This window comes from Coturnix japonica, chromosome 5 (assembly GCF_001577835.2).
Source record: "Coturnix japonica isolate 7356 chromosome 5, Coturnix japonica 2.1, whole genome shotgun sequence".
NCBI lineage: Eukaryota > Metazoa > Chordata > Aves > Galliformes > Phasianidae > Coturnix > Coturnix japonica.
Genome location: NC_029520.1, coordinates 7,283,614 through 7,296,404, shown reverse-complemented (window position 1 = coordinate 7,296,404; position 12,791 = coordinate 7,283,614). Strand labels below are relative to the sequence as shown.

Here is a 12,791-nt window from a genome sequence, read left to right as displayed (position 1 = left end):
GCTTTCAAAATACCTTTCAAAGGAATATTTCTGCAAGTATTTTTTGCTTTTTTAATGTGTCTAATAGGTGTAAATACAATACTGAAAGTATTTTGGTGTTTTATCCCCTTTTTTTTTTTTTTTTTTTTCCTTTTTCTGGTATTATGTCCTTAGTTTACTTTCATTGCCTTGCTTCAACCCTTTGAGGATCTAATTCCAGTTCAAGTAGGTGCCACAGAGACCAACATAAACTGCCACAGAACCAACATAAACAGGGGAGGTTTAGGTTAGATATGAGGAGGAAGTTTTTCACACAGAGGGTGGTGACGCACAGCAGCAGGTTTCCCAAGGAGGTTGTGGATGCCCCATCCCTGGAGGCATTCAAGGCCAGGCTGGATGTGGCTCTGAGCAGCCTGGTCGGGTGATTGGCGACCCTGCATTATAGCAGAGGGCTGAAACTTAATAATCATTGGTGGTCCTTTTTGACCCAGGCCATTCTATGAACTATAGGAGATCTGCAATAGAATATCAGTTAAGGCAGAGTCCAAAATTAATGTCCAATAGAAAGATCTGGCTAAGAGCGGTGAACTGCATAAGTTCTGAGCAAATTGTCAACACTATCATGTCAGCAGAATGTGCGTATTCATAGATTTATTATTATTATTATCATCATTATTCTCTTAAAAGGCTGTCAAGCATCGTCCTTATGCTAAAAAAACAGAACTGAAGCATCATGTAGGAGTAAGCAGCCTGAGAATATACTAATGCATATGTCCACAGAGTTCAGTGCTTGAAATCAGTTCTCCTTTTGCACCCTTACACAATTGCCCTAAAAAAAATAAGCTGTCTGTTATTCCTAATGCCTTTGGTGGCTCCATAGTGAGTAATCCAGGTAATATTTTTCCTTGCCTCAGTACCTTTAGCTTGATTAAGAGCAATTTTTACCAATGAAAAAGAAATGAAAACAGTCCTCAAAGGATTTAAGTAATCTACAGGGTATTTTGTGAAAGCAAATCATTGCATGTGTATACATATATTTATTTATATACATACAGGGAGTTACATCGTTTCACACTTGCGGAAAACAAGAGAAAGCATCCATTATCAGAACCATCTGTGAGTCATCTCAGATAAATGCTGTTTCAAGGCAGTCCTGTGCAATAGATTGATAAACATTGTCTTCAGTTTGTGGCAGAGAGTTAAGGCCCAGTCATTTACAAGCTAAAAAATAGGTCAAGGGATAGTGGTAATAACTTGCCTTATCAGTGGGCTCCGTGTGTGTGACCATTGTCATCTGTAGCTCCCAAGCAACATGCTGATGTGGGTGCTGAGCCCTCTGCAGGGCTGGCAGCACAGAAGTCACTGATGTTACTGCTGCAAACCTGAGCAGAAAATTAGGGCTGGAGTCTAAAAAAAACATAATAACCTCTTGTTATCATGACGTGTCACTTGTAAGTCATCACAAACTTTGACAAGGACAACAAATGCAGGATACCTGACTCCAATGAAGTGTTCTGAATTGCCAGAGAAGCCATCTGATGGCAGCTTTGCAGACTCAGTGCAGCAAATTCCTGCAGTGCATTCCAGAAGTCCCCAGCCTGAGTCACTCTGAGCTTGATTGCAGAGCTTGGAAGCTGATGAATCACTGTTGAGCAGTATGTATGTTTTTACAATCTTCGCTTTAAGTAATGTCCATTCAAGATCTAAGCTAATGACCACTGGATAAGGGTGCAGATGGAATGTGGTTTCCACATTTGGAAGCATGCTGTGATGAATCTGTTCTTTAAGTGTGTTTATGTTTGAGGGACTTTGCATGCGGGCTATCTCCTCAATGGCATGTTAAACTCTGCTCTCCGAGGAGAAGAGTGCAAGAGAGGTAGAAGGGGGAGGAGAGGAATCCAAAAGGGTGGAAAAGCTGCAAAATGCATTTCTTTAGAAGTGCTGAAGTTGATTTTCTTCTTGTGAGGTTGGAAGTGTCTCTCACTCAAGTGAACTCTGGTAACTCACCACAAATTATTTCAGTGCTGAGGGGTCTGAATCTGCAGGACGAGTCACTGTTTTCAGTATCTCCATGATGAATGCTGTTTGTTTGTACGCTGTTTAAACACTGAAATGATTCAAGGCTTTATTAATTTTACACAGTCTTCTTCCTGAATCTCCACGCACATGCTTTATTCCAGCACAGCTCCCATCACAGGCGTATTTCATTCATGTGTGGTGTTCTGCAGACCCACTTCTGCAGCTTCCTGTGTTCATAGAATCACTAAGGTTGAAGGAGACCTCTAAGTTCCTGTTGTCCCGTGTGCCCACTAAACCATTTCCCTAAAAGCATAGAGAGTTTAGTTCCTAAAGTATGGAGAGACTTGAGCTGGAAGCGTTATGATTGGTCTGAAGGCAGCACAAGATTAGCTTCGGCTTTTCTCCCAAACTAATGTAAACAAATTCCTTACCCCCAAAATAACTCACAAGATACCTTTCCCCCTCCTTGCACTGAAGTATTCCTCTGTGCTTCCTGATTTTGGCAGGGATGTTTCAGAAATAGCTATTACAATGATGTTTCCACACTGAAAGAGGAAGCACTGGGTGGGAGGAGTTAGGAGCAGAACAGAGGAAGCGAAGCTGTTTCATGCCATCTCAGGCTGAACTTTCACAGCAAAATAGAAGGGAACGCATCTGGATGCTGAGCCACCAGAGCCCACCCTCACCCAGCATGAGGCTGAACGTGAGCGTACACAAGGCACAGTGTGCGTGGCCTCTCGCATGGCTCGGCACAGCTGATGCTGACAGCTCAGCACTGCTGAGCAGAGTGAATGAGGTGAGGTCAGGAATAAGGCAGCAGCAGGCTCCCCTCCCTGCACTGTACATGAAAGGTGCTGCCGGGACGGCTCGCCAGTGCGGCTTTGTGTGCAGCAGTCATGCTGGAGAAGCTGCTCTGTCACATGTTTGTCAGCCAGCCAAGATTTTAATTCTGAACTTTTCCATGAAACCAATAGCTATATTTTCTGGCTCTGGCCCGCTCTAGTGCTTGGCCAGGGCTATGGGAATGAAATGTCAAAGCAGCCTGTCTATGAATTGAGATTGCTTTCATGCGTCTCCACCTGCTGGCTGGCATTTCACTAATTGCAGTAGCCTGTAGGGATGACAGTGGACTTTTTGAAGCAAAGGGCTTAAGTAGGGAGCGTAACTCAGTTCTATGGGAAGATAAATGAGTGTGACTACAAAGATTATCTTCTAACTTGACAGAATGCTGTCCTGCATTACAGGTAGAAGGCCACTGAAGTTTTCAAGCCACACTTCTGAGCTTCTGAAGCCTCGGCTGAAAGATAAGCACTAAGAAGGATTTTTGGAAGAAATTCACCAAGTGTGGAGACATTAACATATTATTTCACGACTAAAACCAGATGCTGAGGATGCTAACGTGCTCTCATTGACACAGTGAAAGAGGGAAATATTTATTAATATCTGGAAGCATGAGTGTTCTGGGGCCCACAGCCTAGTTTCTGTGTGGTTAGGAAAGCAGTTACTTAGCAAATGTGGGCAGGCAGCTGTTTCGAATGGAAAGGAATAGAAATGATTAATGACTTCTATGCTTTAAAGAAATGAACCCACAGGATTTCTTTCTTCTACTGTGCTGTCCCACTTGGCCATTTCTGTCATGTGCTCTGGGACTGTCTTTGGAAGTTTTCAATGGTCTGTCTTGAACTACTCTTTAGAAACTTACTGGACCAGATCTGGAGCCAGACAGATGCCAGCTGTGGATCTGATCCATTTGCACGTACATTCACAGGCTCAGAGCACAGATTACCAACACTTGATATTCCATGAACTTTGCACCACGTCCGCAATAGAATATCTTGCTCTCAGATACTGCAGTGATGGGTGCAGTATTAAATCCTACTTAGAGAAGAATTTTCCCCCCTTTTTTAAGCTGTGCTTTGTTTGGGCTGTATTTTACAACGTGGAAGGCAAGAGGCATTCTCAGGAACTGAAACAATGCAGGGAATAAACAATTTCTCTGATAATAATGTCAGATGTCAATACTGATCATTGATATTTCACCATCTTCTGTACTCCTAGTAATGGGTTGCTTCATTCTGCCAAACTGTCCTGTCATCTGTTTCTTGTGTACATTTTCATTTAGCTCCTTAGGTCTTGCATGTGTAGCATCAGAAGGTGGAAGATAGAAAAGGTTAAAAAGAAGATGAGGAAGAGAAAGAGGAACGTGGAGAAAAGAAAAGGGAAGGCTATACAAAACATGGATATTTTCACTGAATTGTTCACAGTGAATCATCCAGCCAGTGTTGTTGAAGCAGTACTTACTGGGGACAATCCCATTGTCCTGTGAGTTGACTTTATGGGATTATTTTCAGTATCCTTCTGTTCTGTGTGTGATTTGATCTGCTGGAGGTTCTGTTCCCTTATTTTTGGATTATGTGTTCAGAGTGCCAAAGTGTGAAATACGAATGTTTTTGGTTTTTTTTTTTTATTCCAAAGTATTCCTGCACTTCAAAAATGTTGTCCCATATTGCTAAGCGTTAGCTGCAGGATTTTCGCTATAGAAAGTGGTGAAAGTGCCCGCTGCATGTCTGTATAAATAAGCACCATTAACCATATTTATTCCATAGCTAGACAGTATTTGGTATATTTGGTTATTGCTAGCGCCATGCATCTGACTGAATTAGTTGGCTGCATGAACTCAAAGCATCATGTAATTTAGAAGGTTTATGAGTTTATTACATTCTGAATGCATCTAATACCTTGACTAAACACAGGCACCAGGCTAGAAAGAGTTCTCATAGATCACTTTAAGATGCAGCAGGACTGGAAGATGATACTTCCTTGTCTGCAAGTATATCGCTCTCAAGCCATCGTTTCAACACAGGAAGTTATCTGCTACCTGGGGCAACAATGTGCTCTCGAGCACAATTGGTCTGCTGTCTGATGACATTTAAGAATGAGCCACATAAGGATTTCTTACAACACTGTCAAAGAAGTTCAACTGATCATTTTAACTAAACTTATTTAGGATTCCTGAATACATTGATGCAAAATGAAAGTAACTTTTGCACATTTGTTCTGCATGCTTCACTTATATCCAGTCTAGGAGTGAAGACTCAAATGAGTAGTGCATCTCTTTCTGTGTGTGTCTCTCTAGAGGGTTTTCCAGGCAGACAGCTGAATTAGCAGATGCCATTCAAAGCTTCTAACACAAGGATGAGCTTTATACATGTTGGTACACAAAACTGCACATAAAGTGGGATTCAGACCTATGTGCAGTCCACTGAAAGCAGAAGCTGGTCCGATAGCCTGAATCTTCTTTCAGAGACTATTTTTGAGACTGCTATCACTCAGTCAGGAAGTATGATTGTGTATATGAGTGTGTGCATTTCTGTGCTGCTGAACACCACGTGAGGAACGAACTTATTTTCTCAAGTTGATTCTTATTCTTCCTTTCTAACTGCAAAATACTTCCTGAAAACCTCTCCCTGGTGACATTGGAGGGTATGACAAGAAACATGGTGGTTTTATTCCTACCTAGACCATCTAGTTGATGTGCATATGGATGATTTTTGTTCTTGGTTTGTTTTTGTTGTTTTTTTTTCTGACCCTTTTTAGTTTTCAGGCCTGTGCATCACTTAAGTATTCAGCATCTATTCTTGTTCGACACTGTCTCAGTTAACACAACATTTGACTGTCATATCTGAACGTCTTTAAAGTGTCCATAATGAAAGGTCTCCTCGTACTGTAGTGCAGCATTTCTGCATGGAGAAGCATATTAAAAAAAAAAAAAATGCTATGAACTTTATATGGTTTTCTGAAGTGTGTTGCTGCTAAGCAATATGTGAGGCAGGTGAAGAGTCCTTTGTATCATTAGCAAATAAGTCATATACCAGTTGGTGTTCTTGGGCCTTACAGTTGCACTCCGAATGAAGAAATACTGATTATGAACGTTTCCCTACAAATACCCTTATTAGTGTTTCTATTTTGGTGAGAGAATTTTTGCTTGCAAATCCTTTGCCAGTCTCTGAGTATAATAATGAATAATTATGATGGAAAATAAGTCAGTGGGAAATTGATTATCTGAGAGGCAATTCACAAGTATCTAGTGAGCTATGCATTAGTCTGAAAGGGATAGTGTCTAATTGTATGAAAGACTATGAAAATGAAGCAGGAAAGTGGGCAATCTAGGTAGAAAAAAGCAACATAAAGTTGTCTCACAGTTAGTGTGCTGTTTGTGATATTAATGTGAAAGATGCCTGACAGGACAGCCAGTGGTGTGCATCTTTGCAGAATGACTGGAAGGCCAGTTTAGGCAGGTGGCTTTGAGGTGATTGCTTGCAGAGAAACCTCACCTAGGGCAGGACTGGTCCCTGTCTCACACGGGCAACTAAGGAGCAGAAGGAAGCAAACCCCCTTTTGCAGGTTCTGGCTCAGAGCATTCTCTCTCTGTGTTCTACAAGCTGTGGCTTGCAAGCAGCGGGGCGGAAGCAAGTTATACTGTAGCAGCACAAATACTGAAGTAACTTACTTCCCCAGCTGGAACAAGGAGAAACCGTGGAAGGAATTGCAGCTCTCTGAGTCACACTTCCTCCTTGGAGTTTCTCTTGGAGTAGTGCAGCTCTGCACCATGCTGGAGGCTGACACTGAAGCTACGCTGGTACATCCTTTCACCCGCAAAGTGACAGGGAGAGAGGAGGAGAGGAAGGAGAAAGACAGTGAGGCAGTGGATTATCATGCCCTCAGATCTCCAGATTGCAGCTCTAAATATAGCCAAACAAGTAAAAATCTGCTTTTGGAAGCGGTACAAATATGTGGCTCCCAACCCTTCAAACAACATGCATGCAGAAGGCAGCCAGTCCCCTCCCGACCAAGATGCTGGATGGGGAACCATGCTAAGCACATTCTGATCTCCAGCCAGAAAGTGAAAAATTCCCAACTGCCACACCTACCAGGGTGTGACCAGAGACTATCAACTAGTTTATATTTGCACTTTGATACACAGCACAGGCTTAACATCGCACGGTGTATCCCTGGAAAAAAAATAGCAACAAGTTTCAACACAGAAATTCTGTTAGATTGGGAGGCCAGAACAAATAAAAGCCAACGAGTTGTAGAATGACTCGAGGTAGAGTAAAAAGATCTCATCTCAAAAATAACACCAAGGCACTACGCTGCAGATGAAACACATAATGAAAAAACATTCCAAACTTCTCATTTGAGAAAAGATTACAAATAAAATAGGCTTGGGCACGCCAAGCGTAAAATCTTTGATATGGAAATGCGGTAATGGTTAAACGAAATGGGCTGAAAATCTATTTATCAACAGCTTGTAATGCCTTGTTGGATCATCCCATGAGAAAAGCAAATAAGGAGTAGTAGAACATACAGGCGCTGTGAAAAGGTTTACATACCTCCCGCCTTCATACCTTGAGACACAGTCCTTCACCTTAACTGGAGATATCTAAAGGTTTAAATGCTGGTATGAGAGGAGGATTTCAGATGCTTAGCCTGAGATCCAGCTTTTCAGAAGGGCCCAAATGTTCCTGGCTTGAGGTGTCTGATAGGAACCTGCTCTCTGAAGAGTGATAGGGAGTGCAGGCTCTATCAAGCTGGGTGGAACCTGGGGTGACACCCTTGTGCAGGGGCATCTCTGCCACCTCTATGAAGGCTGCTGCAGGTGAAGAGCTGGACTTCAACAGCATTGCTGGCTGAAGGTGGCACCATGCCGTTCACCTGCCTCACTTCTCTCTTCATTCACAGCTTTCTTTTGCCAGTGGGCAGTAAGTCATTATTAAGCCCTACATGTGAATCACGAGTGCTGTAGAAGTTTAACTCCTTGACCTGCTCACATTTTTCTCTTTGATGTCAGTCTGAATATGCATTTTTGACTGAAACATAGTTTCAATTTTGAGAGCGGGCAAGACAACTGCAACCTTCTCTGCAAGGAAGTTCTCTGAAGGAGTCCTTGTTATTCCCAAATTAATTTCCTAGTGATGGAGCATCACCATGCAGTGCTATGGAGCTGGTATGACCTGGTATAGGGCGCAGCAGCACAGCTGCTGATATAGGGGTGCTGCTGTTTCAGAGACTGGGGGTTCACGTCCCCCAACAGGCTAGATAATGTGCAAGGCATCTAATATTAAATTTCCATCTGAAATCATACAGTGTTTTGGTGAAGCACTGCAGAGACATCTGTTTTCAAATCTACGGTTTCCCATCTTACTGTTGCTGACCTGTTTGAAATAATAAAAACAGAAAGCTTTCCAAGATGGATGACACCGAGGCCAGGGATCAAAACCTCACTTGTGTTTCTAAAGGCTCTTTCCGTGCTTACAAACCTGGTTCTTGCATTCACCAAACACAGAGGACTCTCGTGTGTTTGTTTTTTTTCTTTCTTTCTTTTTTTTTTTTTTTTTTTTCCTCATACTCTCAGCCAGGGAACTTAAGAAAGGAAGATGTCCAGGCTACCAATGCTGCTGGTCTTTTTTATTGCTTTACAATATGGTTCTGAAAACTGCAGGGTTTCAGGTAAACAAATATCCCAGAACTATAAAATAAGAATGAAATCAAATTATACATCCATGCTATTTAAAGAGAGATTTTCTTTCAGGCTATTTGTGAAAAATAATTGTTTTATACATCGATCTGTAATCTGTCTGTTAGGCTTTTCCTAGAACATTCAGCCTGGCAAAGAAGCAGAATACAATTTTATGGCTGGGAAGATGGCACAGAGGTTGACTTGTTGGAGCTCCAGGCAGCCTCAAGGACTCACAGAAAGTCATATTTAATAGCTAAACTGCTGGAAAAATAAATGGTCATTGCTGATTCATTACACTAACTCCACAGTTAAGATTGCAAGAAGAACAGACCATTTATTTTGGGCCAAATTTTCAAACCTTCTCAAATCCACAAGTATAGCTGATGGACTGCAGAATGTATCTGTCAAAGTCTGGTACAGAAGTTTGAGGTTCTTTGTTAAAGTTGTAGGAACAGCACTTGAAAACCTCATGATATTCGGTCTTCTTATGAGATTTGCTTTCAGCAGATAAAGAGAAAAGAAACATTGAGATCTGTCTGCTCATTGCCCTGCTTCGTGTCAGAGGAGGGAAAGGCCAAAGCTTTAAAACTGTAATGCTGGATGATGTCACTGCAGGAGGTCTCTAAAAACAGAGTCAAGTCACCACATGCCGGCCACACTGTATTTCTGTGAATGCCTAAGCTTTTTTCTTTAGCAGGCAGAAGGAGCCAGCAAGCAACACAATTTCTGCTTTGATGATTTTATTTCCTATGCGCACAAGTATGTGGTGTAAACTATTCAGGAAATGCTAATAGTGACAACAGTAGCTTAGTAATTGGAGACAAAGCCTTTGCTAGAAAAGTAAGTTTTTGAGGCTTATTTCCAAGAGATGAGGCTATGCTGGACCTGAAAGAACAGGCTATTTCTGGATATGTACAACACATTTACTCCCCTTGCCATTATGCTTTAAAGGTTTCCTCTGTATAGCTGATTTCCATTAGTACAGAAAGGAGGTGTAATGTATCTCTAGGTTGGAGGAAGGACACGTGTGAACTCAACCAATTGAAAGCAGCCAACAGAAACTGGATGTTCATGGACATGTAACCTTGAGGCCTTGAATTTTTGCGAATGAGGCATCATTCATCATTACAGAATAGCTGTGTTTCACACAGGTGAGCTGGATGGAGCCAGGAGAAAGCAAAAGTTCTAGCTATGACATGATGTGCTGCATTTGAAAAGGAATGAATGCAATGTAGAGAAACAAGAGTCCAGAGTTGTCCCATGTGTGAGAAGTTTTCTGGTAAAAGATGTTTGTGCTAGAGATTAAATTGGGTACCCGTCTTCTCTCTTTGCTTCTGAAATAATTCTTATGCAGTATTGGTCAAGATGGTTCAGATTCTCTAGGGCTGTTTCTGTAGAATGGATAATTAAGAATGATTTTGTTCTCTGGTCCTTTTTCTCTATGTGAGCAGCAAGCTGTTCAGGATTGGGCTGCATCTCCACTGGATGTGCACGCAGCTCTTAGTGCGGATGGCTCCCAGTCTCACATGTGGCCTCTAGGCACAAGGGTATTACAAAAATAATTAACCGAGAAGGTGTATTTATTTAGTTAATTGTAATAACTTCAGACAGGATATTGTACCTAATTTTAGCTTAGTGTAAGTCAGTTCACATTCATTAATTGGTCTGCTCTTTCCCAACCTCTTGCTTGTGACAATATTGGTTCACAAGCAGGATGTCAACACGCACATGGTGTTTTCTATTGTTGTGGGTTTGTTTTTTTTTTTTGCTTTCTTTTTTCCCCCCTGTGAAATGAGCAGGTGAGGATTCCTTACTGCCTAGAAGTTAACTGACTTAGAGCATATCTTAAATATATGCAGTTCCTCTCAGCCTGTGAAGATGCTGAAGGACTGTATACAACTTCAGGAGGAACTCTTTAGTTGCTAAGAGCTGTGTTGAATGTCTGCTGAATCCCCTTCGCAGAGGCATCCTCCTTTGCCTGACTATCATGCTGTCTTCATCTTACTCTCACTGAATCAAATTTTATTTTCCTGGAGAAAATCATATGAAAATACAAAGCAACGATCCAGTAACCAGTGAAGCCAAGCAGAATTATTTATTTGACCATGAAATGTATGAGGAACCCTTCCTGTGTCTCCTGAGCACTTTCTGAATTCCTGAGCATCCTCAGCCTAGGTTTCATTTTCTCACCTTAAGATGTACTTAGCATCTCACAGTTTTCACTTCTGTGATTTATGGGCATATATTCTGTTTAGTTCAGAATGATCACTAGAATGCTCAATTATCATTTGGTGCTGAATATTAGCATAGCTTTCCAGAAAGCTGTCTGATACACTGGGAGTCTAAGGAAACTCATCTTCTGAGAATATGTTGTCAAAGTGTTTAACCTGAAGATCAATCACGTGGTTCCTAGTAGCATCCCAGTTTCTTGTTAGGTTACTACTTCTTTTTAAAAAAGAATTCAATAGATTTTCCTCTCCAAGTGCTCAGCAACCTAAACGTTACATAGAGACATCAGAAGTCTTTAATGCAGGTTTTCAGAGTAAATGAAACCTTTTTTTATAGTGTGGTTGCCTTTGTAATAACAGTCTTCTTATTTGTTGGATACTTATGTAACGTAAGATGAAAAGACATTTTATAGCCTTCTGGCTAGAGGACTTAAAATTAACAGCATACCTGTGGCTGCCCTAAGCCAGGGAGGGAGTCATTTTCAGGCCATGGGAAAACTGCAGTTTTGCATCCTTCACTTCTTCTGACCTACTGGTATTCAGTATTTCCATAGGCTTGTTTTTCATGAAAGCATCATCGTGCGCACAAAGAAAAACTAAGTAATTGATCCTGATGAAAGAACAGAGGCTGAGGTGGTATGGGATAACGTCTCCCCAAAGAATGTTGTGGTTTGACTTATTCTCTCATTTTATATTTTCATGCCTGGCTGAGCCCTGGTGTCGCATGCAACCAGCTGGCTCTGTGCAGGGGCCATGAGGCCAATTCGCTCTGGCAACAACTAACCCAAGGCAATGTGGTTCCCGCTCCAGCCTGCATTGAGACCTGCAGGGTTCTGTGGCCAAGTCCTGCAGCAGTCTTCTGCAGGCAGCCTCTGCCAGCACCCAGGTAGGGTGTTTTGTTTTGTAAAACAGTTGATGGCTTTCACGTTTCCTCCCTGCCGATACACAAAAAGGAAAACCACAACACGATAGTGATCTGGGGTTTGGTCTCACCTGTACAGGGTTGGCGGCCATGCCATCCCATTGAGTTTGGCTGTGCTGCCCCACCGCTCTTTGGGCTGGGCCTTCAAGCAGATGTGAACTTGATCAGCATCAAGCCCAATCTTTTTCATGCCCGTTCTTGCTGTGAATATTTGTTTTCCCTTGCACGTTTCCACCTGGAACCTGGCTACCTCCTTGCAAAGTTTTGTTATTTAAAATTAATCTGACAATTGTTTCAGAAAGATAATTACTCTCCATCAGAAGTGCAGAATGCTGCTAATCCCCAGAGAAGCTCACCCAGCATTTCCTCCTCACCATGTAAGCATTATCAACTTGGCTGCATCCCAGGGCTTCCCAGAGCTCATGTGGCAGCTCATGGGCACTCCAGGCCATGGTTCTTCTCGCCCCTGCCTGCACTGAGCAGCAACAGCACGTGGATGAGGCAGCTTATATGGGAGATATGTCAGGCCCTCAGCCACAGTCCTGCCTGGAAGAACAACTCTGCCCTCCTAAAAGCACCATGAGATTCTGCCACAGTCCCAGCTGGCTGAGCCCCTGGCTGCACGGTTCAAGGAAGTATGCAGCTAATTGGTGTATTGCCTCTGCTGGGGCTCAGGCAGGCTAATGCTGAGCACTCCCACGCTAGGCAAACTAGTGCTCCTTTGCTTCTTCAGACTGTCACAGCCTTTTCTCTCAGCAGTAACAATTACCAACAACACTGGAGATGGCGGTGGTATTAGATCTGAGAATGACTCATCACTGAACCAGCCCTGTCAAGCAAGATAAATACAATTTAGTTGTTAGCTAATCTATTTTTGTTTGTGTTCTCAATTCACCCAGGACAATGATTACATTGCAGTCTATCATGCTAGCATTAAGGATATTTTGCTACAACGTGCTTAGCTTTGTAAAGTGAACGTTTATGAATACAATAGTCGTATTTGTCTGTCAATATTACTTCACTGCTGGCATACCACATGTCAGGTTTCTATGGCATTACAGAGACCTGCACAGTAAACTATTCTGGATTTAGGGGAGTTAAGTAGTAGAAAGGCACCATTTAG

The 12,791-nt window shown here is 42.2% G+C and overlaps 1 long non-coding RNA gene across 1 annotated transcript in view; it reads left to right on the top strand.

Moving 5' to 3' along the window:
* The window catches only part of LOC107314431, a 301,532-nt gene extending 290,141 nt beyond the window's left edge, over positions 1–11,391 (top strand). Inside the window, exon 15 of the long non-coding RNA XR_004307622.1 lies at positions 3,243–11,391. This is a non-coding gene — a long non-coding RNA (uncharacterized LOC107314431). The remainder of the gene's footprint in view (positions 1–3,242) is intronic.
* Positions 11,392–12,791: the final 1,400 nt, after the last annotated feature.